Here is a 27,950-nt window from a genome sequence, read left to right as displayed (position 1 = left end):
GAGAGTATGGGACAAAGTCAGTAATAGGATTACATGTACTCTGTGAATGTGGCTGATTTTTAATTAATTTCAACAAATTATGACATTACTGACAAAGTCCAACAAGGGTCTTGGTTATTTTACTCTTGTTTCAGACTTTGAACCCTGGATTCTCTGTTTTGTGTATCGCAATGAAAACTTAAAGGGTTGTTAAGTGTTTCTGAGTTCAGGACTATAAGTTTTGTAAGATTTTGTTTTGAAATGAGCTTTGGAAAGCAGTAGAATGACATGGGAGTATTTTCAATTTAACAGGGATGTTGTTATGTGCTTTCAAGTCGATCACGAATTATGGCGACCCCATGAATCAGTTACCTCCAATAGCATCTGTCGTGAAGTACCCTGTTCAGATCTTGTAAGTTCAGGTCTGTGGATTCCTTTATGGAATCAATCTGTCTCTTGTTTGGCCTTCCTCTTTTTCTACTCCTTTGTTTTTCCCAGTATTATTGTCTTTTCTAGTGAATCATGTCTTCTCATTTTGTGTCCAACCTCAGTTTGATCATTTTAGCTTCTACTGATAGTTCTGGTTTAATTTGTTCTAGCACTCAATTATTTGTCTTTTTTACAGACCATGGTATGCACAAAGCTCTCCTCCAACACCACATTTCAAATGAGTTGATTTTTCTCTTGTTGGCTTTTTTCACTGTCCAACTTTCACATCCATACAGAGAGATCGGGAATACCATGGTCTGAATGATCCTGACTTTGGTACTCAGTGATACGTTTCTGCATTTGAGGCCCTTTTCTAGTTCTCTCATAGCTGCCCTCCCCAGTCCTAGCCTTCTTCTGATTTCTTGACTATTGTCTCCATTTTGGTTAATGACTGTGCTGAGGTATTGATAATCCTTGACAAGTTCAATGTCCTCATTATCAACTTTAAAGTTGCATAAATCTTCTGTTGCATTACTTTAGTCTTCTTGACGTTCAGCTGTAGTCCTGCTTTGTGCTTTCCTCTTGAACTTTCATCAGTATTCGTTTCAAATCATTACTGGTTTCTGCTAGCAGTATGGTATCGTCTGCATATCTTAAATTATTGATATTTCTCCCTCCAATTTTCACATCTCCTTTATCTTGGTCCAATCCCGCTTTCCGTATGTTCTGCGCATAGATTAAACAAATAGGGTGATAAAATACACCCCTGTCTCACACCCTTTTCTATTGGGAACCAATCGGTTTCTCCATATTCTGTCCTTATAGTAGCCTCTTGTCCAGAGTATAGGTTGCACATCAGGACAATCAGATGCTGTGGCACCCCCATTTCTTTTAAAGCATCCCAGAGTTTTTCATGATCTACACCAGCCTTTCCCAACCAGTGTGCCTCCAGAGTTTTTGGACCACAATTCCCATCTTTCCTGACCATTGGCAGTGCTGGCTGAGGCTGATGGGAGTTGTAGGCCAACATCATCTGGAGGCACACTGGTTGGGAAAGGCTGATCTACACAGTCAAAGGCTTTGCTGTAATCTATAAAGCACAGGGTGATTTCCTTCTGAAATTCGTTGCTCCGTTCCATTATCCAACATATGTTTGTGATATGATTTCTGGTGACTCTTCCCTTTCTAAATCCAGCTTGGACATCTGGCATTTCTCACTGCATGTTCATGATCTGTACCGCAGTCTGCTCCTGGTCTTGTTTTCGCAGAAAGTATAGAACTTCTCCATCCTCTGCTACCAATTATATAATCAGTTTGTTTCCTATATTGACCATTTTGATGTCCACATGTACAGTGGTCTTTTCGGTTGCTCAAAAACTGTTTGCAAGAAACAAATTATTGGCTTCACAGAATTTGATAAGTCTTTCTCCTGCTTCATTCCTGTTTCCTAAGCCCCATTTTCCTACAATTTCTAGCTCTTCTCTGTTCCCTACTTTTGCATTCCAGTCCACCATGATTATCAGCACATTTTGTTTTGGTGTTCTGCATAAAATCTCTCCTTCTTCTACTGCATTTGCCGTTGGACCGTAGACTTGAATGATGGTTATGTTAATAGGTTTCCTGTTAAATCTCATTGATATCACTCTCTCAGACCTTGCATTATAGCTTTTAATTGCTTTTTATTATATCACTTCTCACTATTAAAGCAACCCTGTTTCTTCTTAATTTCTCATTTCCTGTATAAAATATTTTGTATTTGTCTGATTGAAAATGTCCCATTCCTGTCCATTTTAATTTACTCACGCCAAGTATTGTAATGTTGATGAGTTCCACTTCTTGCTTGACAATTTCTAACTTTCCCTGGTTCATGCTTCTCACATTCCATGTTCCTATTGTGTGCATCGTACAACTCCGGACTCTCCTTTCGCATTTGTGCGCATCAGCCTCTGGGCTTCCTTCTCACTTTGACCCAGCTGCATCATTCTTCACAGCGCTACTCGTTCTTTGTTCTTCCCCAATAGCTCGGTGAGTGCCTTCTGACCTGGGGGTCTCATTTTCCAGCACTATCTCGTGTTGCATTTTGGATACTCTGTTCATAGGGTTTTCGTGGTACGAGGTATTCAGAGGTGGTTTACTATTGCCTTCCTCTGAGTCTGGATGCATCTTAGTCTGGTGTCTCAGCTTTGACCACTCTGCCTTGGGTGCCCCTGGTAGGAGTCTAGCCTTTTGGTCTAGTCTCCTGACGGCATTGCTCTCAGCTTCTTCGACACTCTCAACCCCCCTTACCACATTAAGGTGTGCATCCTAGAGGGGGTTTAACATGGCAGAATGTGAAAAATCTAGTTATAGTATACAGCCACTATCGTGGCTGTATAATCTTGTATTTCTAGCAATATGTTCTTGGGCTGTGACATGATGGATTTCACTTGTTTATTGGAAGTAAAATTCAACCGCCTTGGGCTAGAAGTGCTACCTTTCCTTTTTCACTTTCAAATTGTGGGTGAGAATTGGTGGAGGAGATTCACATTTTTTTTGGTGGTTGTTAAAATGCCTTTATTTGTTTGTTGTATGTGATTGTGTGAAACAGTTTTTCAGGTTTTAATGATCAGCTTGTTTTAAGAACTTGAATTATTAGAATGTTGCACAACAAAAAAGAGTACACAATTTTTGGCTCATCTTGGTAAACTCTGTTGCCAAGGATGTGCAGCCAAAGAAGTTTTCTGCCACCCTTTCCTGCATATGAGGGGCACTTGGTGGTTTGACTATTGCATATCTGAGGTGCTCTTGATAACCTTGGCCCAAACCTTTCTCCTGTCCTTGGAGATGAAGAGAGGCAGGGTTGGTTACTTGATTGCCAGGATGATTCTGACAAGATGTAGCCCTGTCAGACCTGTGGTTTTCCTGCAAGAACAAGAGGATTCCCCACCCAGTGCTGCCAGTGCCCCTGAGGAATCTGCTGTTCCCACAAAGCCTTCCAATCCTGATGCTCCAGGCACAGGACTGGAGATAGCCACACCGGTTGCCCAGGCTCTTCACCAGATGTTGCACCTCCACCATCACCCAACATAGGCCTATCCTCCTCTTCCCTCCTCACATTCATTCTGGTCTCTTTGAACTACAGTCCCCCCCCCCCAAAAAAAAACTGGTTTCAGTCCAAACTACCTCCAAATTTGTGTAGATCTGGCCAATGCACACAGGGCCGGCTCCAGGTATGCCAGGGCCCTTGGGCATCAGCTTGCCCTGGGCCCCGGCATGTGTGCACATTCGTGTTCATGCATGCACGAACCCCCCACCCCCACATACCTGTCTCTTGTCTTTTACTATTGCCATTAACCAAGATGGCAGCTGCGGTTTCCCTAAGGGGATGAAGCCTCCGCCACCATCTTTGTTGATGGCATGCGTGCATCCCTGCCATCAACTAAGATGGCGGCAGGGGCTTCAGTACTTTAGGGAAACCATGGCCACCATCTTCATTAAGGGCAATACTAAAAGGCAGGAGACAGGTAAGTAGGGGGCATGGGGGGTGCAGATCACAGAAGGGGAGCGGAGGGGCCACTGAGGGCCCCCCCGTTACGCTGTAGCTCCAGGGGCCCTCAGGCCAGTGCCCCACCTGGCCACCCTTTAGAACCGGCCCTGAATGCACATTTATCTGTATGTGTGAAGACACTATTTAATTTGTTATGAGGATGGTATATGACTAGTTCAAAGCCTCATTGAAGTCTGTGTGTGTTGTATCAAGATACAGGATTAGTCTGGCATAATCTATTCTCTTTTAAGTCCTACTCCATTTTACTCTAAGTGGTTACAAATAAGTTATTTTTGCTGTGTACCCAGATATCTTCACAGATACAGAAATTGCATAAAGCAGTATTTTGTTTCTGTGAGAAACTGAGCAGAGCCAGGGAGCATGTGACGTTGATAAAGCATCATACTGGAGATAAAGCAAATCTAGAACCTTGCAAGGACATTGTTGGTTCAATTATTTTTTGTTTTTCTGTTGGAGCATTAAAAGGTGCTGTAAATTTAAACATTGACTAAAGAATTAGAATAAAACACTTTTGGTTTTGTGATTCTTTGGTAAGAAAAGCTTGGTTACTAACCATCCCTAAACAGTTTTATAAAAAGGTTAACTGAGCTGAATGTAAAGGTTTAATGTGTGCCACATGAAAACTAAAGCTGATTTTTTTTAGCATTGTTTGATCCTTATATCCAGCTGATGTGGTCAGGATCCACAGCTTTGTCACACTTCAGACTAAAGTGGGTAGCACATAATTTCCTTTTCACTTTTACAGATTTTTAGGAGACTGAGAAATAGAGCCACAGTAGAAGATAATAGCAAAATAATCTGCATAGTCATGACTGGAGCCACCATTTTCAAAAGCAGTGTGTCACTGAATACCACCTACATGGGAGGAAGAGAAGGCTATTGCCTCCAAACCCTACTTTTCGGCTATCTGGAAGTTGTTCATTGTGGGAACCAGGATGCTGCTGTAGATGAAATGCTGTTCTGAATCTAGTAAGGATCATTTTCTTTCTAAGAAAGTAATTCAGGGAGAGAAAAGGGTGAAAATAGGTCCCATGTTGCGTGATGGAATGAAAATTGGCTACCAGATCTGAAAAGGCTGCAGACTCCTGTTCTAGATAACTGCTTATAATAAAGAGGGAACAGTGATCAAATCAAGCTCTGTAACCCAGTTTTCATCTTTGCGACTCAGAAGACTTTTTCTCTTGATAACACAATTTGCAGCTGCATCCTTTCCTTTGTCAGTTTATATAATGCCACTTTTCTTCATTTTCTTGGCATATTAGCTAGGATCCCCCCCCCCATTCACTAATGAAGCCACATCTGAGGCTATCCATTGCCTTCCAGCTTTGGTCTTAAGCATAAGACTTTTTGCACAAGGTTGCAAGTCTGGAAAAATATTTCTAATTACTGGGTACCAACATCAGATTGCAGGTACCAGTTACACATTCTTAGATACGCACAAGAGTGGGGGAAAAATCTCTTTGCTGTGGCATAGCTAGATATTTGGGTGATTAGCTGGCTTGTTTTTTGTATCCCTGACTTGGGAGGAATGCATTCATCAGAAATATAGCATCAAATAAATAATAGGCTCCATAGGTCCATACCCAAATGATTTCACTAATAGGCAAAAAACCTTGCAGTTTAAGAACGGACCTGTAGCCAACAGATATTTCTATCAAACTTTAAAAAGCAGGGAAATTGGGCAGCTATAGTGAATGCACCAGGGGAGCAGGAGACCTGACCTCCTGTCTGAGATATTGTACTGCCCTGCAAATTTGTTAAAATGCAAACACAATTTGGGTTGGTCTTTCACAGTCCAATCCACTTCCCATGTAGCTTTGAAGAATTTGGTAACATGTGCCTCTGAGCATATGGTGAGTGGTGGCAACACCTGCCATCTCCAAAGATAGAGAATTATATTTTTGTATGTTTGTTGCTGTTCTTCTTACTTTGCTTCTTTTCTGTGTTATTTATTTATTTATTACATTTATACTCCACCTTTCTTTTTGTGATAGAAACCCAAGGCAGCTTACATACATTTCCCAGGCAGTCTCCCATCCAGGCACTGACCTGACTGCCTCATGTGTCTTCAGACCATAGAAATTGTTATTGTGGTTAGGTTTATTATCATAATATTTAGTTTCATGATTGTGGCTGAGAATGGGGACTGTGATCTATGTTTTAAATGTTGCATGATATTTTGACATGTTAGCTGCCTTGAGTTCCTTTTGAAAATTAGTTGGGATATAAGAGTTAAAAAGTGTCCTTTCCATCCATAGTGTAGGTTTCTTTCCCCCCCCCCCCCCAGCTTGTATTGGAATGGCCCGTGCTCTGTCCTGTCCTCCTTGAAGGTTAACAGGAGAGTCCCACTGGTATGTGGTGCACACTACAAGAAAAAAGTATTGATAGGGATCTCCCCTTTGTCCTCCGCTGCCAAACTCCTGTTAGCTCTCACTGTTTGTTTGCTCTCTGAGAGCTGGGTCACTTGTATATCTTCTAGATCACCTGAGGCAGCTCCCTCTATTCTAGTCAGATAGGAGTCAGGAAACAGAATGAAACTCCCAGCGCACACGGCAACTGCTAGTTGTCCTTAGCAGTTGTCAGGGCACACCTCTTCATCCAAAAGCTATAAGGCACACCCATTCGGTCAACCGATATAGGACACACCCCTTCCATTCAAGCTGCTGTGGAGCCCATCAGCCTTTCCACCTACCCAGCTGAGTTCGGTCTCTGAGAGCTCTCAGACTTGAAGTAATATGTCGCCTGATTATTGAATGAGTTATTTATTACAGTCACAGACAAATAAAATAAAATAAATAATTAAAAACGTACAACTAGTTATAACAATGTTATTATATATATATCTTTAAAGATGCTAACAAAAAATATCCTGATCTGCATTGAAGTCAATTTTTTTTTACAACTCTCTCAGTAATTTGAGAAGAAATGTTCCTTAAGCAAAACAATACCAGATCTCCCCAGACTATCTTAATTCATTGGGTAGGGAGAGATGGTACATGTAAAACATGTGAGAACTCCCAGCTTTGGTATAGTATACAGGGATGTGTGTGTAATATACATTATATGTGGGTGTGGAGGGATCAAACTACTGCTGAAGGCTTGTCCTAAAGATGATTAATGACTCTTCAAAGTTTTACAAGTATAGCTAACATGGTGTCATCCCAATGTTTTGGACTAACTTCCATCAGTCACCAATGGCTGTGCTACCTGTGGCTGATGGGAGTTGTAGTCACACATTTGGAACAGACCATGCTGGCTACCCTTGGATTTTATTTACTTCATTACTTATATACCACTTTATTTATTTATTTATTTATTTATTAAATTTATATACCGCCCGACTAGCAATAGCTCTCTGGGCGGTGAACATAAAACAGCATAAAAATACAATAAATAACAAAACAATACTAAAATACAAGCAACAATCCAACACAATAAACATTTTTAAAATTAAATCAGTGTAACTTAAAATGCTTCAGAGAATAGGAAGGTTTTGACCTGGCGCCGGAAGGAGAGCAGAGTCGGCGCCAGGCGTACTTCCTCAGGGAGACTGTTCCATAGTTCGGGGGCCACCACTGAGAAGGCCCTAGATCTTGTCATCACCCTCCGGGCCTCCCTGTGAGTTGGAACCCGGAGGAGGGCCTTCGTAGCAGAACGTAGTGCACGGGCCGGTTCATATCGGAAGAGGCGTTCCGCAAGGTATCGTGGTCCCGCACCGTATAAGGCTTTATAGGTTAATACCAACACTTTGAATCTAGCCCGGAAACATATTGGCAACCAGTGCAAGCTGGCCAGAACAGGTGTTATATGCTCAGACCACTTGGTCCTTGTCAGCAATCTGGCCGCCGCATTTTGCACTAGTTGTAGCTTCCGAACTGTCTTCAAAGGTAGCCCTACGTAAAGCGCATTACAGTAATCCAAACGTGAGGTTACCAGAGCATGTACCACTTTATGCACTATTTATATGCCAAAAATGGCTTCTATGCAGTTTACAACATAAAATTAATTATAAAATACACACATAGTTAAAACACCAAATTACAATCTAATTAAAACATTAAAACACCCTTAATTAAAATATACAATAATACTGGTTAAAAACATGATAATTAAAACAGTTAAAAACAATTAATAAAAACAATTAATAAAACCAAAAGTTCAAGCGCAAGGGATTGCTTACCTAAACAGCTGGTAGAATGACAATACAGATGGAGCCTATCATATTTCAACAGAGAGGTCATTCTGTAGCACTGGAGCCACCAGTGAAAAAGCCCACCTCCATGTTACTACCAGCTGATAATGATCAGGCCATGGCAAACTAACCAGGTTCTTTTTGTTGAATGTAATGACCTTACTGGGTAATGGAGCAGAACGTGGTCCTTGAGATAACCTTGTCCAGAGTTATTTAGGGCTTTGTATGTTAGTAGCAGAATCTTAAAACTAGCTTGGTGGCTAAAAGGTAGCCAGTGCAGACCCCTCAGCACTGGTGTAATATGAGCCTGATAAGGAGCACTACTCACCACCCAGCTAATGAACAGATAAGGCCAGACCATAAATTTGCCAGGCAAGAGGAACCAGGGAGTCAGCCAGCATGTTTTACCTTTGGGAAGTGCCAAAGGAGGAGGCAGAAAAGTCCTTAAGGGAGTCCAAATGTCCAGAAACCAAGAGATCCAATCAGGCAGGGCAGGGTTCAAGACACTGGTTTAACAGGAGAGCTGGAGTCATGTCTGCAGCAAGACTTGACATTGACGCTAGCAAGGAGTCTCCCTTTCCTTCCAGCCTTTTGTACTCTGCATGCTGGCCCAGGTGCTTCCAATCAGCCTGTGTTCTTGCAAGCTCTCCTCCTTAATTGCGCTGATTGCCTTTGTTGCTGCAACACCTATTGATGTCTTCTCTCTGTTGGGGAAGGAACAGCCTTCTGGTTACTTCCTGATTCTGGCAGGCAGGCTCCTTCAGGGGCTTGTCTCTGGTCTGGTGAAGGATCCTGGTCTGTCTCTCTGCTTGTCTCCTCTCCTGGGTCTGTGGTCTTCCATTCCTCTTCCTCCTCGGATGAATCCTCTGAGGGGGGCATGACACTGATCTTCCAGTCAGTTGTGAAATCTGTCTGAAGCTGATTAAAAACAATGCACTCGAGCGGAACCCACCAGGTTTTTCAGTAAAAAGGGGTGAGGTTTGACTAGAGTCATGTGCCCCCTTTTTCAGAAAAGAGGGGTAGAGACGTACTGGAACCATCAGAACAGTACGTGTGTCTCTACCCTTAGTCTCTGATTAAGATTTCCCATAGGTTTGATAGCAAACAATTTCCTGTAATCTAGTATACCTACATTCTTAGTTGTTGTATCTATACTTGCTCTAAAAATACTTTGAGATTACACTGAATCAGATTTGTGTCATACTCATGCTCAAGTATCTGTTTTTCATACAAGGACCAAGTCTAGAATTTGTGAACTAATAGAAACATGCCTCCAAGTATGATGAGAGTCCTTTTCTTTACTATCACGTTCTGTGCTCACACAGGTAGGAGCCCTCCTTTGAGATTCAGTCTCTTTCCCTCTCAAGGAGATCAAGCATTGAGAACATCATTTTTAAAAGTGAAGCTTAATCCTATTGCTCTTTTTAATTACCTTTACAAAGTGAACACAGTAATCAAATTAGTATTGGTTTCAAGAGAAAGTTGTCATGTGGGAGCAATACAAGTGAAGGGTTTTCAGCCGTTATTTTGATGTATGTGTTATTGTGCAAATGTTTTTCTGCTGTATTTCAGAGAAGGAATTCCTTTAGTTATTGTGTGTAGTCTGAATGCATAGAGAATTGAAAGCTCTCCACCTCTTTGCCCCAGCTTTATCTAATCATTACTTTTAACCCCTGTTCTAGTGTTATCACACAACACAAGTTTGTGTGCTCTGTTCACTCCTTTACTTTCTGCTTGTATGTGTATATGTACTGCCTTCAGGCGACCCTATGAATAGGGTTTTCATGAGGCTGAGAGGCAGTGACTGGCCCAAGGTCACCCAGTGAGCTTCATGGCTATGTGGAGATTCGAACCCTGGTCTCCCAGGTCGTAGTCCAAAGGCAAAAAAGGACAAATCCCTTCCTGAGCCCAATCCAGACAAGACAATAGTAAATGTACATCACTGAAATTATGCCTGCACATCCTAAGAGGTTTTTAGTAGCCAGTTAGACTACATCTTCAGCCAGAAAAGCTGGGACAGATAGGAAGCTGCTTCCATCACTTCCTAGTCATTCAGTTCCAGGCAAACACCACTCTTAGGAATGCAAATCCAACCACCTATCCTCTGATGCGAGATCCCGTGGCTGGAGTTAGAGTTGTCCATCTCTTGGTTTTTTAATTATCTTGTCTGTCTTCTTATCACCTGAACTATTGTCTCACTTACTGTCTGCATGCTGCAGCTGCAAAGCAGGATTCAAGCATTACTGCTTTGGGCAGTTAGAGAAACAAAGGCACTGAGAAATGCAAAGGACTGGTGGATGTATTCCAGATGCTACTTGTAGTTAATACAGTACATTCATTAAGGTCAAGGTGGTTTGAATATGGTGGTTGTGTAATGAATTTCATTCTAACAGACATTCTGTTTCCTTACAGATTTCTCAGGGGACACAACTTACTCACACACTCTACTGTGATAAAAATGAACTGTCTTCTTCATCAAAAAGAACTGGCATAAGGTCCGTCTGACACATATCACGCAGAACTTTACTAAAAGTCTACTCAATGTAAGTCAAATGACCACTTAAAATAGCTTTGTCTCTCTAGCTATTTTTAGATCAAGAGCAGACAGCTTTAACAAATGCACTAATTTTAGCAGGTTAAGACAGCTGCTGTTTATTCTTAAATAAAATATATTGAAGAAATAGATCCTAGAGAAGGAGATGAAGATTTGCCACTTGCAACAAGCGTGGTTCCAAACCATATGATGAAAGATTTTGTGTTATAGTAACAATTTTGGGGTGATGGTGTGTGTGTGAACTGCTTTATTTTTAGTTTTTATCTTTTATCATGTTTTTCTGAGACTCCAATATGCTCACTACATTACATTGATTATTTATTATTTTACTTAGAATTTGTTTTATTATCCAACCTCATCTTAAACATTTGATACAGATTGCAACAGTTTGGAAAACCCCAAAATTTTATAAAACAAAACTAAAAATGATTCATACTCTTTTCTCCCAAAGATATATTACTTACAGAATAAAAACAAACTCATGTACACAAACACACAGAGACATATTAATTGAAAATTAAACCAAAGAAGAATATATTGCATTGTATTCCACAGAGGAATATAATACATATAGCAGAGAAAAAGAATGCTTCTTTGAAGAAAGAATTCAGGTGACAAACTTTCTTTGATATAGATCAAATGTTCATTTGTTATAGGACAACTGTCACATCTACATCATTTATTCATTTATGTATTTATAATCCACACTTTCATAAGAATATATCAAAGTGAAGTACAACATACAAAATAAAAGCAGTAAAAACAACCATTGTATAAAACATCAATAAATACAGATTGGTTATAAAGAAAAAAAATCAAATTACAGAGACCCACATCTAAATATAGTTCTTCCAAGATGTCTGAAAGAAGGGAGAGATTGTTCCTGCTGAATCTACTGGCAGGGGCCTGGCACACTAAAAGCTTGGTCCTAGTAAAGGCACACTGAACCTCAGGGGCATGGGGAACCACTAAAAGTGCTCCTTCAGAAGATCTCAGTGATTGAGGTAGAGTACAGTCAAGTCACGTCATATGCACATTTAACTTATGTGAATTCAATTATATGCACTTGGCATAAATAAATAAATAAATAAATAGTGCGGGCAATTCTGCCCACCATTCCACTCAATGAGCGTATTCCCTGGAGTGAGTGTGAGATGGGAGATGTGAATCTGCTGTTCCTTCAGTTCCCATGTGCCTCTCATAGTGTGAGCATCTCACTGTGCTGAGTGTGATTCTAGTTTAAGGATACATATTTTTCGTACTGTACTTTATGGGCGATTTAAGGGATTTTCAAGGGTAATTTTGACTGTATACGATTTTCATCTTACATGCTGACTTCAGAACCTAACCCTCGCATAAGAATCGGCTGGTCCTTAAGGTACTTTGGGCCCAAGTTGTTTTAGGCTTTGTGAATTAACGCAAGTACCTTGAATCTGGCCCAGTAGTGAATTAGCAACCAGTGCAGCTCCCCCAGCAGCAGAGTGGCACGTTGCCAGTAATTTGCTCCTGTGAGCGGTCTGGCCACTGAGTTCTGCACTAGTTGAAGCCTCTGGACCAGATACAAGGGCAGCCCCATATAAAGCCAGTTACAGTAATCAAGTCTTGAGGTTACCAATGCATGCAAAAGGTTAAATTAAAACCCTCTATTTATAGACATTAAAATGATCAGCATGTAATCTGAAGAGCAATTTGCTCTCATCAGGGAATGTGACTTAATTTTGGAATATAATTTTTAGAGGCTATCCAGCAATTTATAGAGTGTCCATTTTTAAAAACGGATTGAATACCTCTTCACATGAAAAATTCATTTTTTACTGCATGAGGAAAAGATTGACTTGAGAGAGATATTTAAAAGGGCAAAAAACTGTTCATGTATTCATTGAGACTAAGTTTAAACAGCATTTAAACAATATCAGGATGAAGTGGCATGAATGAAGGCTGCAACTATAAAGCACTTTTGTTCAGGGCTTATTACTCAGCCAGCTCTTAACTGAGTACTTTAGTGTTAATGATAATCCTACAGATAGCACTACCGCTCTTCTATTTGGCACTTCCTGGTTTAACACATCCTGCAACCCATGTTGTTTTAGGAGGGCTCAAGGCTGATTTCTAGCCTCAAACCTAGATGAATTTGGTGCTATAGAGTGCAGGGGACATTTTCTTTTTTCCCCTTCCCACCTGTACCAAAACGGTCCAGAGCTTGGAAAAGTTACTTTTTTGAACTACAACTCCCATCAGCCCCAGCCAGCATGGCCACTGGATTGGGCTGATGGGAGTTGTAGTTCAAAAAAGTAACTTTTCCAAGCTCTGCAAAACCTTAACCTCCAAAATACTGCTCGAGTTCTAAAGTGCTCAGGTTTGGGGCTGGCTGCTTTGAACTTTTCTTTAGCAGTGTTGGTTTGGGGCATTGAACCTTGCTCCTTGTGTTTATAGGAATTTTGGGGTTGGCTGATAGCCATGAATCTAATCTCTTTAGTGTTTAGACATTTTTGGATGGAAAGGTGGGCTAAAATAAATAAATAATGAAATAATGAAATTAATAAATTAGAGTGGGGAAGAGGAGGTTCTGGGAGGATAGGGAAAAACTTCTTCCTCATTCTGTGGCTCCATAGCACCAAAGTGCTCAGGATGGGGATAGAGGTGCCACCTAGAACTGAGTGGTACATCGGTGGTCCCTCTCTGCTGTATGGGAGAATTCTGGGGGGAAATGGTGCCTGGGGTACACCATTAATAGTGAATGTTCCTGTGACCTACCCAGATAATCCCTTTAAGCTTTGGGGACATTGCCTCCTTCATAATTTAAAGCAGGGGTAGGGAACCAAACCTTAGGCCCAGGGGATAAATGTGGCCCTTGAGGCGTCTGTATCTGGCCCTCAATTTTCTCCCCAGACCAAGTCTCCTCTCTAGGTATACACCCTCTCCTCTGGCCCTGCTGTGCATCTTCCTTGAGTGTTTTTGACTCACTGAAACGTGTACTTGACCTCTGATTATGTTCTGATTTTCCTGAATAGAGGATAGAAAGGAATATGTAAGTGCACAGGAACTAGCCTACTGTACAATGATAAAAATTTTATTGATTCCGCCACCCATTTTTGCTTGTGGTCCCTCCCATCATATAGCCCCCACAGTGTTGCTCAGAATGGAATATGGCCCTTGGGTTGAAAAAGGTTTCCCACCCCTGGCTTAAAGAGTCATGGGGGAAAGATAATTTGAATAGAAAGTGGTGCTTTTCTTCCAGTCCTAGTTAACTAACTTCATAGGACTGTTTTAGTTTGTGAAGATGGCAGACTGGTAAGAGCTGAAAGGTCCTCTTGGGAAATCATGGGAGAGCATACTATTAAGTATGCATTTTCCAACTCCAGTTTCCCTTTCCCCATTATACAGCTTGCTTCCCTTCATCCTGATTGCCTCAAAGCCCGTTGAGGGCATATGCTTCTAAGGTTCTGTGGTAGCTAGTAAGGCTGCCTTATAGCATCAATCCATCTTGCTCAGAATTGTCTACACTGACTGGCAGCAGCTCTTCAGGGTTTTAGATTGGGTCTTTCCTAGTCCTACCTGGAGATACCAGGAACTGAACTTGGGACCTTCTGTATGCAAAGCAGATGCTCTACCACTGACCTATGGTCCTTCTAAAGCACAGCTTTCTGTTTCACTGTGAGGGTTCTTCCACCACTTAAAAATAAAAGAACAAAGGGGGAAGAACAAAGGACAAGTACGAGTAGTGCTGTGACTAATACGACAGCTGGGTCAAAGCCGAAAGGAAGCCCAGAGGCTGATGTGCACAGATGCGAAAGGAGAGTCCGGAGTTGTATGACGTACACAATAGGAACATGGAATATGAGAAGCATGAACCAGGGAAAGTTAGAAATTGTCAAGCAAGAAATGGAATGCATCAACATTACAATACTTGGTGTGAGCAAACTAAAATGGACGGGAATGGGACATTTCCAATCAGGCAACTACAAAATATTTTATGCAGGAAATGAGAAATTAAGCAGAAATGAGGTTGCTTTAATAGTGAGAAGTGATGTAGCAATAGCAATTAGGAGCTACAACGCAAGGTCTGAGCAAGTGATATCAATGAGATTAAACAGGAAACCTATTAACATAACCATCATCCAAGTCTATGCCCCAACGGCAAACGCAGAAGAGGAATTGGAGAGATTTTATGCAGAAGTACAGGAAGAAATTGGTCACACACCAAAACAAGATGTGTTGATAATCATGGGGGACTGGAATGCAAAAGTAGGGAACAGAGAAGAATTAGGAATTGTGGGGAAATGGGGCCTAGGAAACAGAAATGAAGCAGGAGAAAGACTTATTGAATTCTGTGAAGCCACTAATTTGTTTCTTGTGAACACATTTTTTGAACAACCGAAAAGACGACTGTATATGTGGACATCACCAAATGGTCAATATAGGAATCAAATTGATTATAACTGGTAGCAGAAGATGGAGAAGTTCCATACTTACTGCAAAAGCAAGACCAGGAGCAGACTGAGGTACAGATCATGAACTGGTCATATCGAAAATCAGAGTAAAGCTAAAGAAGAAGAACAAAGCAATCATAATGCCAAAATACAATTTAAATAACATCCCAGAAGAAGATCAAGATCAGATAAGGAACAGATTTGAGGCTTTAAACTTAGTTGACAGAGATCCAGAAGAACTAGGGAATGAAGTCAGAGATATTATCAGGGAAGAATGCAAAAAGACAGTACTTCTAGTTAAAAAGAGAGAAAGACCTCAATGGATGACCGAAGAAACTCTTAAAATGGTTAAAGAGAGAAGGAAAGCAAAAGCAAAAGGAGATAGAAACACAGTTAGAACCCTAAATGCCACAATACAGCGACTAGTACGTAGGGACAAAGAGAACTATTACAATAGAACAACAAAGAGGACAACAAAAAGGGAAGAGCAAGAGACCTGTTCCAAAGGATTAGAGAAATGAAAGGGAAATTTAAACCAAGAGTAGGGATGTTGAATAATCAATAGGGGAACACAATGACTGACCAAGATGAAATAAAAGGAAGATGGAAGCAATACACTGAAGAACTCTATAAAAGAGATGCCAGGATGACAGATTCATTCACGGAGGAACCATATGATGAAGAACCAGAAATTTTAGAATGCGAGGTGAAAGCTGCTCTTCAAATACTTGGAAGAAAGAAATCACCAGGAATAGATGGCATACCAATAGGGTTGCTACAAGCTACTGAGACTGAATCTGTCCAAATTTTGATAGAAATCTGTCAAGAAATGTGGAAAACAAAACAATGGCCCACAGACTGGAAGTGTTCAATATATATCCCAGTTCCAAAGAAAGGGGACCCCAGGGAATGCAGTAATTACTGATGTATTGCCTTAATATCCTATGCAAGTAAAGTAATGCTGAAGATTCTACAACAAAGGCTCTTACCATATATGGAGTGAGAAATGCCAGATGTCCAAGCTGGATTTAGAAAGGGAAGAGGCACCAGAGATCATATCGCAAACATACGCTGGATAATGGAATGGAGAAAGGAATTTCAGAAGAAAATCACCCTGTGCTTTATAGGTTACAGCAAAGCCTTTGACTGTGTAGATCATGAAAAACTATGGAATGCTTTAAAAGAAATGGGGGTGCCACAGCATCTGATTGTCCTGATGCACAACCTATACTCTGGACAAGAGGCTACTGTAAGGACAGAATATGGAGAAACCGATTGGTTCCCAATCGGAAAGGTTGTGAGAGAAGGGTGTATTTTATCACCCTATTTGTTTAATCTGTACGCAGAACATATCATACGGAAAGCAGAATTGGACCAAGATGAAGGTGGTTTGTAGATTGGAGAGAGAAATATCAATAATTTAAGATATGCAGACAATACCATACTACCAGCAGAAACCAGTAATGATTCAAAATGAATGCTGATGAAAATTAAAGAGGAAAGCACAAAAGCAGGACTACAGCTGAATATCAAAAAGACTAAAGTAATAACAGAAGATTTATGTAACTTTAAGTCAACAATGAAGGCATTGAACTTGTCAAGATTATCAATACCTTGGCACAGTCATTAACCAAAATGGAGGCAATAGTCAAGAAATCAAAAGAAGGCTTAATTTGAAGCTTAATTTGTTCTTTAAAATAATTAAAATCTATTTTTTCTGTTCTTTAAAATAATTTATATTCATTTTTTTCTGTCTTAATGAGTCCCAAGGACATTGAGTTTTATAAAGAAGTGAAAAAACAAAACAAAATGGCCACAATAATAATAATAAAAAGAAAGTAGGAGTATTTCCTGAATAGGATTTTCAAGATATTTTAATAAGTAATACCAAGCATTTTGGTATAATTTTCCTTCGAATGAGAAAGCTAAGGAATTTAGTCTAGACAGAATATTCTGTTTTCAGATTGCCCAGTGATGTCTTCTCGCACATTCCATCATGAAATCAGAGGAAGGTTGCCTGCAGTATCCACATCTCTGTGGTCTCTTCTTCCTCCTTGTCTGGTTCCCTCTCAAAGTGCCTCAGATATAATAAAACTGATGGAGAGCTACATGAATAAGATGTCTTCCTTGGACGATCACTGTCCTCATAGGGACACAAATGAAGAATTTTTTCACTTCTTTATTCTGAGAACTGGTAGGATGGTCTCGTGGTTTCTCTAGGATAAGCTATATTTTCCTTTTCACTAATTCCTTCTAGAGACAGAGCAGAAAGGGGCATGTGTGTAATAATCCATATTCTAAGTTATGTATGTGTGTGTGCAGAACGGGGGTGGGAGCAAGTAGCTCTTACTTTACAGTTTGCGTAAAATAAATTCCATTATCTTCATGGAAACAAGATTCTGTTTGCATTTCCTCAGCTATGACTATTAGTTCCATTAGCTGCCTACACACTAGCCCCTATCTCAATGAGTCACAGTCACATACTAGTGTGATTGTTGCTTTTCTCGGCAACTGGATGGTACAGACAGCTGGCAGTAGTTGCTGAACACACATTGCATCACTTAAGCTGAGAACCAGATCATTGTGCAGAGGAAACAGGACTTCCTACCTCTTCAGAAAGAACTTTGTGCACAGAATTTATTATGTGATTAACTTGATACTTTTAATACTGCACTATCTTCTTAAAAAGGTGTTCCATGCGTTTTAGGTAAATACTGAGGTTTTATGCTTCCTTAAAATTTTCTATACTTTTTAATATAATTCACAAAGTTCAGAGGTTTACATCTGGAAAGTATTTGGTTGGCCACTATGGTCCTGTCAACAGCTCTGGCCCATGGTGTGATGACCCAGAATACAGCTTTCTCTCTTGTAGTGCCAACGTGCGGAACTGCCTTCTGATGGAGGTGTAGTTCTCCTTGTTGGGAGTTTTAAAAAATATTACATGAAGATATGTGTTTTTCATTTGTCTTTTGAGCTTCTTGAGAGTAAGCAAGTTTAAGAGCTGTCTGATCTATGGCAGGGTAGCATACCTTGCTGGTAATTACGGTGTTAATTTGGTTTTATATTTTAATGTTTATGTTGCTATGTGATGCATTTTATTGGTGTATTTGTATACCACCCTGGGATTCTTAGGGAAGAAGGTCTAAAAATGTAATAACAACACAAGATGCCGGAGGGATGGACTACTGGTTTGGTCCTTGGTTGCTCTTATGTTCTTACTAATTTGCTCTGAGAGGGAAAATTGCTATAGACATTATTTATTTCTGCACACAATGGTAATATCAGAACCTATTTATATGCCTGTAAATTATGCAGTTGAAGACCACGACTGTCATCAGATTTTGAACAGCTGGATGTGTGTGTACATGGGAAAGAGAGAACCAATTACTGGGTTTAGTCTTCATTATGTTTTATTTGTATTTTTATAACACTTCTAATATATAAAATGTTTTATAGTTTCCATATACTGTAGTATGGAATAGCAGTGACCTCCCTTAGTTGTTGTGAAGAAAAGTAAAATATATAAACTATAAATCACTTTGTATGCGTATACATTAAAATATACACTTACATAGTGGCCGGAGAATGTGTTGCCATGGGGATTTCACTGTGAACAGTTGTACAGAGGCATTGATATGGCCTTTTGGGGGGGAAAACATTTTTGTTCATTTTGAACATTTGAATAATCATTACCCAGGGTCTAATATCCCTTTTTTGGGCAAAATGTGTGAGCAATTGGTGGTGGTACAGCCATGTTTTGACATAGAAAGTGCCTTGGTCACCCTAGTGGATGATCTGCAATGAAAGATAAAGGAAGATGTGTGACCCTTTTGGTTCTCCTTGCATTTGATAGTGTTGTGCGTGGTAACTTCTCACTTGTCTCCAACTTATGGGAAGATGGTACACACAATATTGAGATAGTTCTGTTCATTTCTAAGAAAAAAGATCGAGAAGGTGGTGCTGAGTCACTGCTGCTCCTCCCCTTGGCTGGTGGCCTGTGTAGCAACCCCATGACTTCGCTTACCCAGGAGTCAGGCCAAAGGATGGAAGAGCCGAGTACTGGCTTGTGAGGAGGCAGCTGCTCTCACTCTGGAATGCTGCCCTGCCACCTCAGTTAGAACCATGGGACAGCAGTTGGCAGCATCTCAAACTGAACCTGGCCAGAGGGACAGAGCCAGTAAAGGCATATGGAATCTTCAAAGAGGCTTATTTTTCTCCAGCAGCCAGGGAACCTCCCATCTAATCCCTGCTAGAGGATGGTGATGGGGGCCTCCATGAAACAGCAGCACGAAGCCATGTGTGACTCCTCCATTCCCCTTTGAGCTGAGTGGCAACACTGGTAGTTCCCAGACTTTGGAAACAGTCCTCCAACAGCTTCATCTCTTCCATGGGCAGAGCCAGGACCAGGACCAAATGTCTAATTAAGGCCGCATATAGCCCACCCCTGTTTCAATGAAGATAACTGAAACACAATTTCTCTATACTTCCTGTTTATTGGACACTGTCTTATATTTACCTATATTACTTATTAGAATTATTAAGTTAATAATTAAAGTATTTGTGTTTCTGTCAAAACAATAGTAGAATAGTTCTCTACAGAGTGACTCCTGGCCCCTTTTGGCTCTCCCAAAGTGGGATTAGCACTTTGAAGGGCCTACACTCACAGCCTATGGGATTTTGCAACATTCTGTGTAGTTCCCCAGGCTGTGTAACATCTACATGAAATCTCTGGGTGAGGTCACATGGAGATGTGGGATGTGTAGCCATCAGTATGCTGATGCCACCCAGCTCTATCTCTCGTCTGATCCTAAGGAAACAATAAACTGTTGAACCACTGATTGGTAGCTGTGAAGGAGCAGATGGAGTGGAACAAATCATAACTTAATCCAAACAAAACAGAAGTACTGTTGGTGGGTAGATCATATGAGTTGCACACCCTCCAAAAAATCAGCTTTGTAGTTTGGGAGTGCTCCTTGATCTATGGTTTCTAGAGGTGGTGTCAGTAGCAAGGGACATCTTTTTCCAGCATTAGCTGGTTTGCCACCTATAACTATATATACTGGAGGCATTCAAGAGGCAGCTGGACAGCCATCTGTCAGGAATGCTTTGATTTGGATTCCTGCACTGAGCAAGGGGTTGGACTTGATGGCCTTATAGGCCCCTTCCAACTCTACTATTCTATGATTCTATGAACCCTTCCTGACGAAATTGAACCTTGTTGCAGTGGAAAAAAATGGACTGCCTTCAAGTCGATCCCGATTTATGGCTACCCTATGAATAGGGTTTTCATGGTAAGCGGTATTCAGAGGAGGTTTACTATTGCCTCCCTCTGAGGCTAGTCCTCCCCAGCTGGATAGGGCCTGCTCAGCTTGACACAGCTGCACAAGCCAGCCCCTTCCTCGTCCGCAACTGCCAGCTGGGGGGCAACTGGGCTCCTTGGGACTATGCAGCTTGCCCATGGCTGCACAGGTGGCAGGGCACATAACCCCTGAGCCACTCACTGTGGGGGTGATCTTTAGCTGGCCCTTGGCACCCAGGAGACACGAGCAGGGATTTGAACTCACAGACTCTGAACTCCCAGCCAGGCTCTCCTCCCCACTGTGCTATACCAGCAGTATAATCCCCAAAATAATTCCAGATAAAACTGCTATAGAATTGTCTATGTGCCTTTGAAAAGTGTTCAGAAACTGCAACTAGCGTAAAATGCAGTGGTCAGGTTGCTCACCAGAGCTCAGTGTTTGAACATAATATGTTGATTTTGTATTACAGTAGGGCCCCGCTTACCGGCACTTCGCATTCCGGCGTTCCGCTAATGTGGCGGCTTTCAATTAGGGGAAATTCCCCATTTTAAAGCCGTTTTTGCGCTTTTGCTTCATTTTAGCATCATTTTCGCGTGATGTGCCCCATTATACTCAATGGGTTCCGCTTTATGGCGATTTCCGCTTTACGGCGGCAGTCCGGAATGGAACCTGCCGTATAAGCGGGGCCCGCCTGTATCTGCATTGGTTGCCGTTTTGTTTTTTTAAGAGATTGGGAATTATGTACCATAAGGACTGCTTTCTTTCGTATGTTCAACCCCACGGGCAGTGGTCAGCATCTGAGGCCTTAATCCAGTCAACCCCACCCCATAAGGCACAACTGTTGGTAAGGGAGTAGAGCTTGTTCTGTATTGGTAGCCACCCTGTGGAATATCGATAAGATGTGTCAGGCTCCATACATTATTTTTTATCTTATTTATTTATTTAAGACATTTATATACCATTTAATTATTCACATTTCCGAACATACCTTAAAATGTCAGAAGGAACAAAACAATCTTAGTCATGCTTCATTATTTCTTGCTGCTGAAAAAAAGGTTGTTGGCTGAATATTTTCCAGGCTTATCACTGATGTTGGTTTAGTTTGATGGCTGTTTTAGAAATTGTTATTGTGGTTAGGTTTATTATCATAATATTTAGTTTCATGATTGCGGCTGAGAATGGGGACTGTGATCTATGTTTTAAATGTTGCATGATATTTTGACATGTTTGCCTTGAGTTTCTTTTGAAAATTATTTGGGATATAAGAGTTAAAAATATAATAAAATAAAACTGCCTCCTTGTGACAAAGCATTCCTTAGCATGCTGTGTAGAGGCATTCACTATGCAGATTCAGGTGATCCCACTGCAGGCCTGCGTGCTTGGAAGTTCAGGTTGAATTACTTCTACATTTTATTTGTTTCTTGGTTCACAGTTCAGTCTCAGAGTCACTAAGCTACACCACCTTTTAGTGTCTGTGGTATCTATGTAAACTCAAGGCTCTCCATATTTTTAAAGTCAGGTTGCTGGTATTTTTTATAGTTATAAACCAGGGGTTGGACTTGATGGCCTTATAGGCCCCTTCCAACTCTGTGATTCTAAGTGGCGAAAACTTAAATTCACTAGGCAAAGAAAACCTTGCGGTTTAAGAACATACCTATAACCAACAGACATTTCTATCAAACTTTAAAAAGCAGGGAAATTGGACAGCTATAGTGAATGCACCAGTAGAGCAGGAGACCTGACATCCTCTCTGAGATTATTTTATTTTATTTATTTATTTTTATTTTATTAAGCTTATATACCGCCCGACTAGCAAACAGCTCTCTGGGCGGTGAACATAAAAACATATACAATAATAAAATTACAGGATCTAATACAAGTATATAAAAGTACACCATCTAAAATAAAATTACAACATTTACTCAAATTAACTTAGATTAAAATGCCTCAGAGAAGAGAAAGGTTTTAACCTGGCGCCGAAAGGATAATAGTGTTGGTGCCAGGCGTACATCCTCGGGGAGACTATTCCACAATTCGGGGGCCACCACTGAGAAGGCCCTAGATCTTGTTACTACCCTCCGGGCCTCCCTATGGGTCAGGACCCGGAGGAGGGCCTTCGTAGTAGACCGTAGTGTACGAGCCAGTTCGTATCGGGAGAGGCGTTCCAGCAGATATCGTGGACCCACGCCGTATAAGGCTTTATAGGTTAGTACCAACACTTTGAATCTGGCCCGGAAGCATATTGGAAGCCAGTGCAGGCAAGCCAGAACAGGTGTTATATGCTCAAACCACTTGGTTCTTGTTAGCAGTCTGGCCGCCGCATTTTGCACTAGCTGTAGCTTCCGAACCGTCTTCAGAGGTAGCCCTACGTAGAGCGTGTTACAGTAGTCCAAACGTGAGGTTACCAGAGCATGTACCATTGATGTAAGGTCCTCCTTACTCAGATAGGGACGTAGCTGGGCTACCAACTGAAGTTGGTAGAACGCATTCCGTGCCACCGAGGCTACATGAGCCTCGAGTGATAGGGAAGAGTCTAAAACGACTCCCAGACTATGAACCTGCTCCTTTAGGGGGAGTGTAACCCCGTCCAGGACAGGGTATGTATCCACCGTCTGACCAGAGAAACCATCCACCATCAGCATCTCAGTCTTATCAGGATTGAGTCTCAGCTTGTTCGTTTATTTATTTATTTTTATTTATTTATTTATTTTTAAAACTTATATACCGCCCGACTAGCAATAGCTCTCTGGGCGGTGAACATAGATACAATAAAATACAATATAATACAAAAACATCAGTCTAAAATCAAATTTCACAATCTAAAAACAGCAAAGGCTAAAATCAAATTACAAACATTACAATCATTAACAAAAAATTAAAATGCGTCGGAGTAGAGAAAGGTTTTAACCTGGCACCGAAAGGATGATAGTGTCGGCGCCAGGCGAACCTCCTCGGGGAGACTATTCCATAGTTCGGGGGCCACCACTGAGAAGGCCCTTGATCTTGTCACTGCCCTCCGGGCCTCCCTATGAGTCGGGACCCGGAGGAGGGCCTTCGTAGCAGACCGTAGTGTACGAGCTGGTTCATAGCGGGAGAGGCGTTCCGACAGATATTGAGGTCCCGCGCCGTATAAGGCTTTATAGGTTAATACCAACACTTTGAATTTGGCCCGGAAGCGTATTGGAAGCCAGTGCAAGCGGGCCAAAACAGGTGTTATATGGTCAGACCGCTTCGTTCTTGTTAGCAGTCTGGCCGCCGCATTTTGCACCAGCTGTAGCTTCCGAACCGTCTTCAGAGGTAGCCCTACGTAGAGCGCATTACAGTAATCCAAACGTGAGGTTACCAGAGCATGTACTACTGATGTAAGATCCTCCTTACTCAGGTAGGGACGTAGCTGGGCTACCAATCGAAGTTGGTAGAACGCATTCCGTGCCACCGAGGCTACATGAGCCTCAAGTGACAGGGAAGAGTCTAGAACGACTCCCAGACTACGTACCTGTTCTTTTTGGGGGAGTGTAACCCCATCCAGGACAGGATATGTATCCACCATCTGATTGGAGAAACCATCCACCAACAGCATCTCAGTCTTATCAGGATTGAGTCTCAGTTTGTTAGTTCTCATCCAGTCCATTGTCGCGTTCAGGCAACGGTTCAGCACATCGACCGCCTCACCTGAAGAAGATGAAAAGGAGAAGTAGAGCTGCGTGTCATCAGTGTACTGGTGACAACGCACTCCAAAACTCCTGATGACCACACCCAACGGCTTCATATAGATGTTAAAAAGCATGGGAGAGAGAACCGAACCCTGCGGGACCCCATATTGGAGAACCCACGGTGTCGAGCGATGTTCCCCAAGTATTATCTTCTGGAGACGGCCCGCCAAGTAGGAGCAGAACCACTGCCAAGCAGTGCCTCCAACACCCAACTCCGCAAGCCTCTCCAGAAGGATACCATGGTCGATGGTATCAAAAGCTGCTGAGAGATCAAGGAGAATCAACAGAGTTACACTCCCTCTGTCTCTCTCCCGACATAGGTCATCAAACAGGGCGACCAAGGCCGTCTCAGTGCCAAAACCGGGTCTGAAACCCGACTGAAATGGATCTAGATAATCGGTTTCATCCAATAGCACCTGGAGCTGTTGTACTGCCCTACAAATTTGTCAAATGCAAACACAATTTGGGTTGGTCTTTCACAGTCCAATTCGCTTGCTGTGTAGCATGGAAGAATTTGGTAACATGTGCCTCTGAGCATATGGTGAGTGGTGGCAACACCTGCCATCTCCAAAGATGGAGAATTACATTTTTGTATGGTTGTTGATGTTCTTCTTACTTTGCTTCTTTTCTGTGTTACTCCTGTTTCTACAGAGAATCTAACCTAGAAAATTATATTTCTCTCATTATTCATCCTACAAATTCTGTCAAATTTATTTTTCTTAATTTCAAAGCCTTTTTATTGGTCATTGTCATATAATGGAGAAGACAGCCTTTTGTGTTCCATACTGGGGGTTATGCTGTATTTCTATTTTGGGTGCATTAACAGTTGAATCTGAAACTGCAGTTTGATCTGAAATCACGGATTACCATATGTTGCTACTTAAGCAATGAAAGTTGCTGTTGGAAAAAACAAACTTGGCCTGCCCAAGATGCATGTTTTCAGCCTCCTATGCTTAAGCCACTCCACTTAAGGAAAGGTGGGCATGGTCAATTAAAAACATAGAACACACCTAGAATTTTTCTAGAACATATTTCACTTCCCACGGTTTTATCTTGTGCAAACTGAGACATTCCTCATGTCCATTGTAGTCAGTGCCATTATTTCACAATTGTTTTTGAAGTTTTTTTAGTGTTGAAAAGTGTTGCTGTACTTCACATATTCACTGAAACAGAAGCAAAAGAAAATTATTTACTATAGGAAAGTTAACTAAAATTGCAAAGTAAATCAAACTTAAAGTGACTATCTGATCTGTATCATTTGTCTTAATATTGTTGCTTCCTCCCTGCTAAAACAAGATCAGCACAGCACATGTCTTGTTTGTGTTATTTGGGCTGATTGCAGGGGTGGCAACCACTCACCATATGCTCAGAGGCATGTCACCAAATTCTTCCAAGCTACACAGGAAGTGGATTGGACTGTGAAAAACCAGCTGAAATGGTACTTGCATTTTGACAAATTTGTAGGAGGAGGGCAAGTTTGATCATTTGCATGCTTATTGAGTGGGATTTACTCCCGTGCAATCATGCTTAGCATATGTAAAACTGACCATGTGGGGGAGGAGGAGAAGAGTGAGTGAGTGCTGGAATGGGCAGGGGAGAAGGAAGAAGGATGGAGGAGGAGAGGAAGAAGGTAGGAGGAAGTGAGAGGAGAAGGAAAGGAGGGGATATGCAGGTTTGATCATTTGCATATGTTAATAAACAGTTCAGTGGGATTTACTCCTGTGCAATCATGGTTAGGATAGGTGAAAGTGACCGAGGGGGAGGGGAGAAGAGAGGGCAAGAGGAAGGGAGGGGAGAGGGGAGCGGAAGGAGGGGGAAGGGGAAGGAGGGGATTGGAAAGGGAGGGGTGAGGGAGGGGCGAGGGAAGGGGCAAAAGGGAGGTGATGGGAAGGAGGAGGAAGGGAGGGCAGATTTTATCATTTGCATGCTTATTGAGTTCAGTGGGATTTACTCCCATGCAATCATGCTTAAGATAGGTAAAACTGACTATGGAGGAGGGGGGGGAAGGAGGGAATTGGAAGGGGAAGGGGGAAGGAGGGAATTGGAAGGGGAAGGGGGAAGGAGGGGGAAAGGAAGGGGAGGGGAGAAACTAGAGGGAGGGGAGAAATAAGAGGGAGGGGAGAGGAGGAGGGGAGGGCAGGTTTGATCATTTGCATGCTTTTTGAGTTCAATGGGATTTACTCCTGTGCTTAGGATAGGGGAAACTTACCTGAGGGGGAAGGGGGAGGGGAGGAGATTGGGTGGTTGGGTGGGCACTGGGCAGAGGGGAACCCCTTTCCTTTCCATTCCATTCCAAAAGGAAAACATTGTGAACAATATCATTGTTTTTCATTGTTTTCCCCACCTTTTTATTCTAGTCCCACCCAAATAAATTAATTAAAAATCAGCTAAGCATTTTTTTAAACTTTTAAACTGCAGAAGATGAAGGCAGTAATAGGATTACAGGTACTCTGTGAACATGGCTGATTTTTAATTAATTTCAACAAATTATGAGAACTTAGACAGGAAAAAAAGTATAAAATGGGTCTGGTTTTTCTCTTCCTCTTTTTACACTTTGAACTCTTTATTCTCTCTGACTGTTTTGTGTATCGCCATGAAAATTGACAGGGTTGTTAAGCAAGCGCTTCTGAGTTCAGGACTACAAGTTTTGTAAGGTTTTGTTTTGAAATGAGCTTATGGGAAGCATCAGAATGGTAATCTGGAAGTAATTATGTTTCAGAAAATAATGGATGAGATTGAGATAACGAAACAAACCCTGCGACAGGGCAGTAAGGAGCTGAAAATTGAACTGAGCAAAATGACGCAGGAGCTTAAAGAAATAGGGGATCCTGTGAGAGAGGAGAATGAGATCAGAGATGAGAAAAGAAAAAATAAAGGGAAGATACAAGCCCTGGAGATTGGAACAAATGTGGAATTGGAAAAAGATCTGGAGTTTATGGATATTAGAAATAAAATCTACTGTTTGGAATTTAACGTTATCTCTGAAGAAATTAATGAAGATATTAGAGATAAAGTTATCAATGGCTTGGATAATCTTCTGGACTGGAATGACGTGATGGAGCTTGATATAGAGAAAATCTATGGAATTAACTGCAGCCATGTGACAATGGAAAAACTCTCAAGAGATGAGCCAGTGCATTTTGTAAAAAAGAAGAACAGAGATATGACTTTACAACAATATTTCAGCAACTAATTCAGAATCGATGGCAAGAAAATATTTGGGATAGAGGAAATTCCCATCAGACTCTTATTATATGACTATGGCTATGACAGCAAGATTATTATGGAATACTGATAATGGAAGATTGGACACTGAAATTACTGGACTTAACAGGACTATTGAAGATGGAAGATGGAATTAATATGGATAATGGAATAATGGCTATTGAAATTATTGGACCTAACAGATTTTGATGAGATGGATTAATCGATATGTTTATTTGGACTATGGTTATGACAATAAGATTATTATTATTATTAACGAGATGGATTAATCGACATGTTTATTTGGAGAAAAATTGATAGATATATTTCTTAAAGAATTGAAACCTCTCTTTGACTTTTTGTGGAAAGAATAAAGTAATGTTTATGAGATTTGATGATTAATTAAGATAACTACTGGAGGAAAGTGATTTTATAATATAATTTAAGAGACAGGATTGTTATATATTGTAGACCTACAACTGATTTGATCTGCGACAAATGGGAAGTCAACATTTTATTTTTTTGTTTAATCATTTTGGTTTTGTTTTGTTTTTTGTCTTTGAATGTTTTATGATTTTGTTTTGTATGTTTTATGAAAATTT

At 41.2% G+C, this 27,950-nt stretch overlaps 1 protein-coding gene across 11 annotated transcripts in view; it reads left to right on the top strand.

Annotated features, from left to right (window-relative positions):
• OTUD7A (OTU deubiquitinase 7A) overlaps positions 1-27,950 on the top strand; it is a 194,960-nt gene that overhangs the window by 63,775 nt on the left and 103,235 nt on the right. For 6 of the 11 annotated variants that reach the window (XM_061595097.1, XM_061595096.1, XM_061595092.1 and 3 more), the window contains one exon: positions 10,560-10,690. The gene's annotated coding sequence lies outside the window, so the exon portion shown is untranslated. Of the gene's footprint in view, positions 1-4,700; positions 4,925-8,893; positions 8,973-10,559; positions 10,691-27,950 lie in introns of those variants that run through there. The other 5 variants (XM_061595091.1, XM_061595089.1, XM_061595088.1 and 2 more) reach the window with 2 other exon arrangements.

This window comes from Rhineura floridana, chromosome 14 (assembly GCF_030035675.1).
Source record: "Rhineura floridana isolate rRhiFlo1 chromosome 14, rRhiFlo1.hap2, whole genome shotgun sequence".
NCBI classification, from domain to species: domain Eukaryota; kingdom Metazoa; phylum Chordata; class Lepidosauria; order Squamata; family Rhineuridae; genus Rhineura; species Rhineura floridana.
Note: the sequence above shows the minus strand (reverse complement) of the source record. Positions and strands in the feature narration are given on the sequence as shown.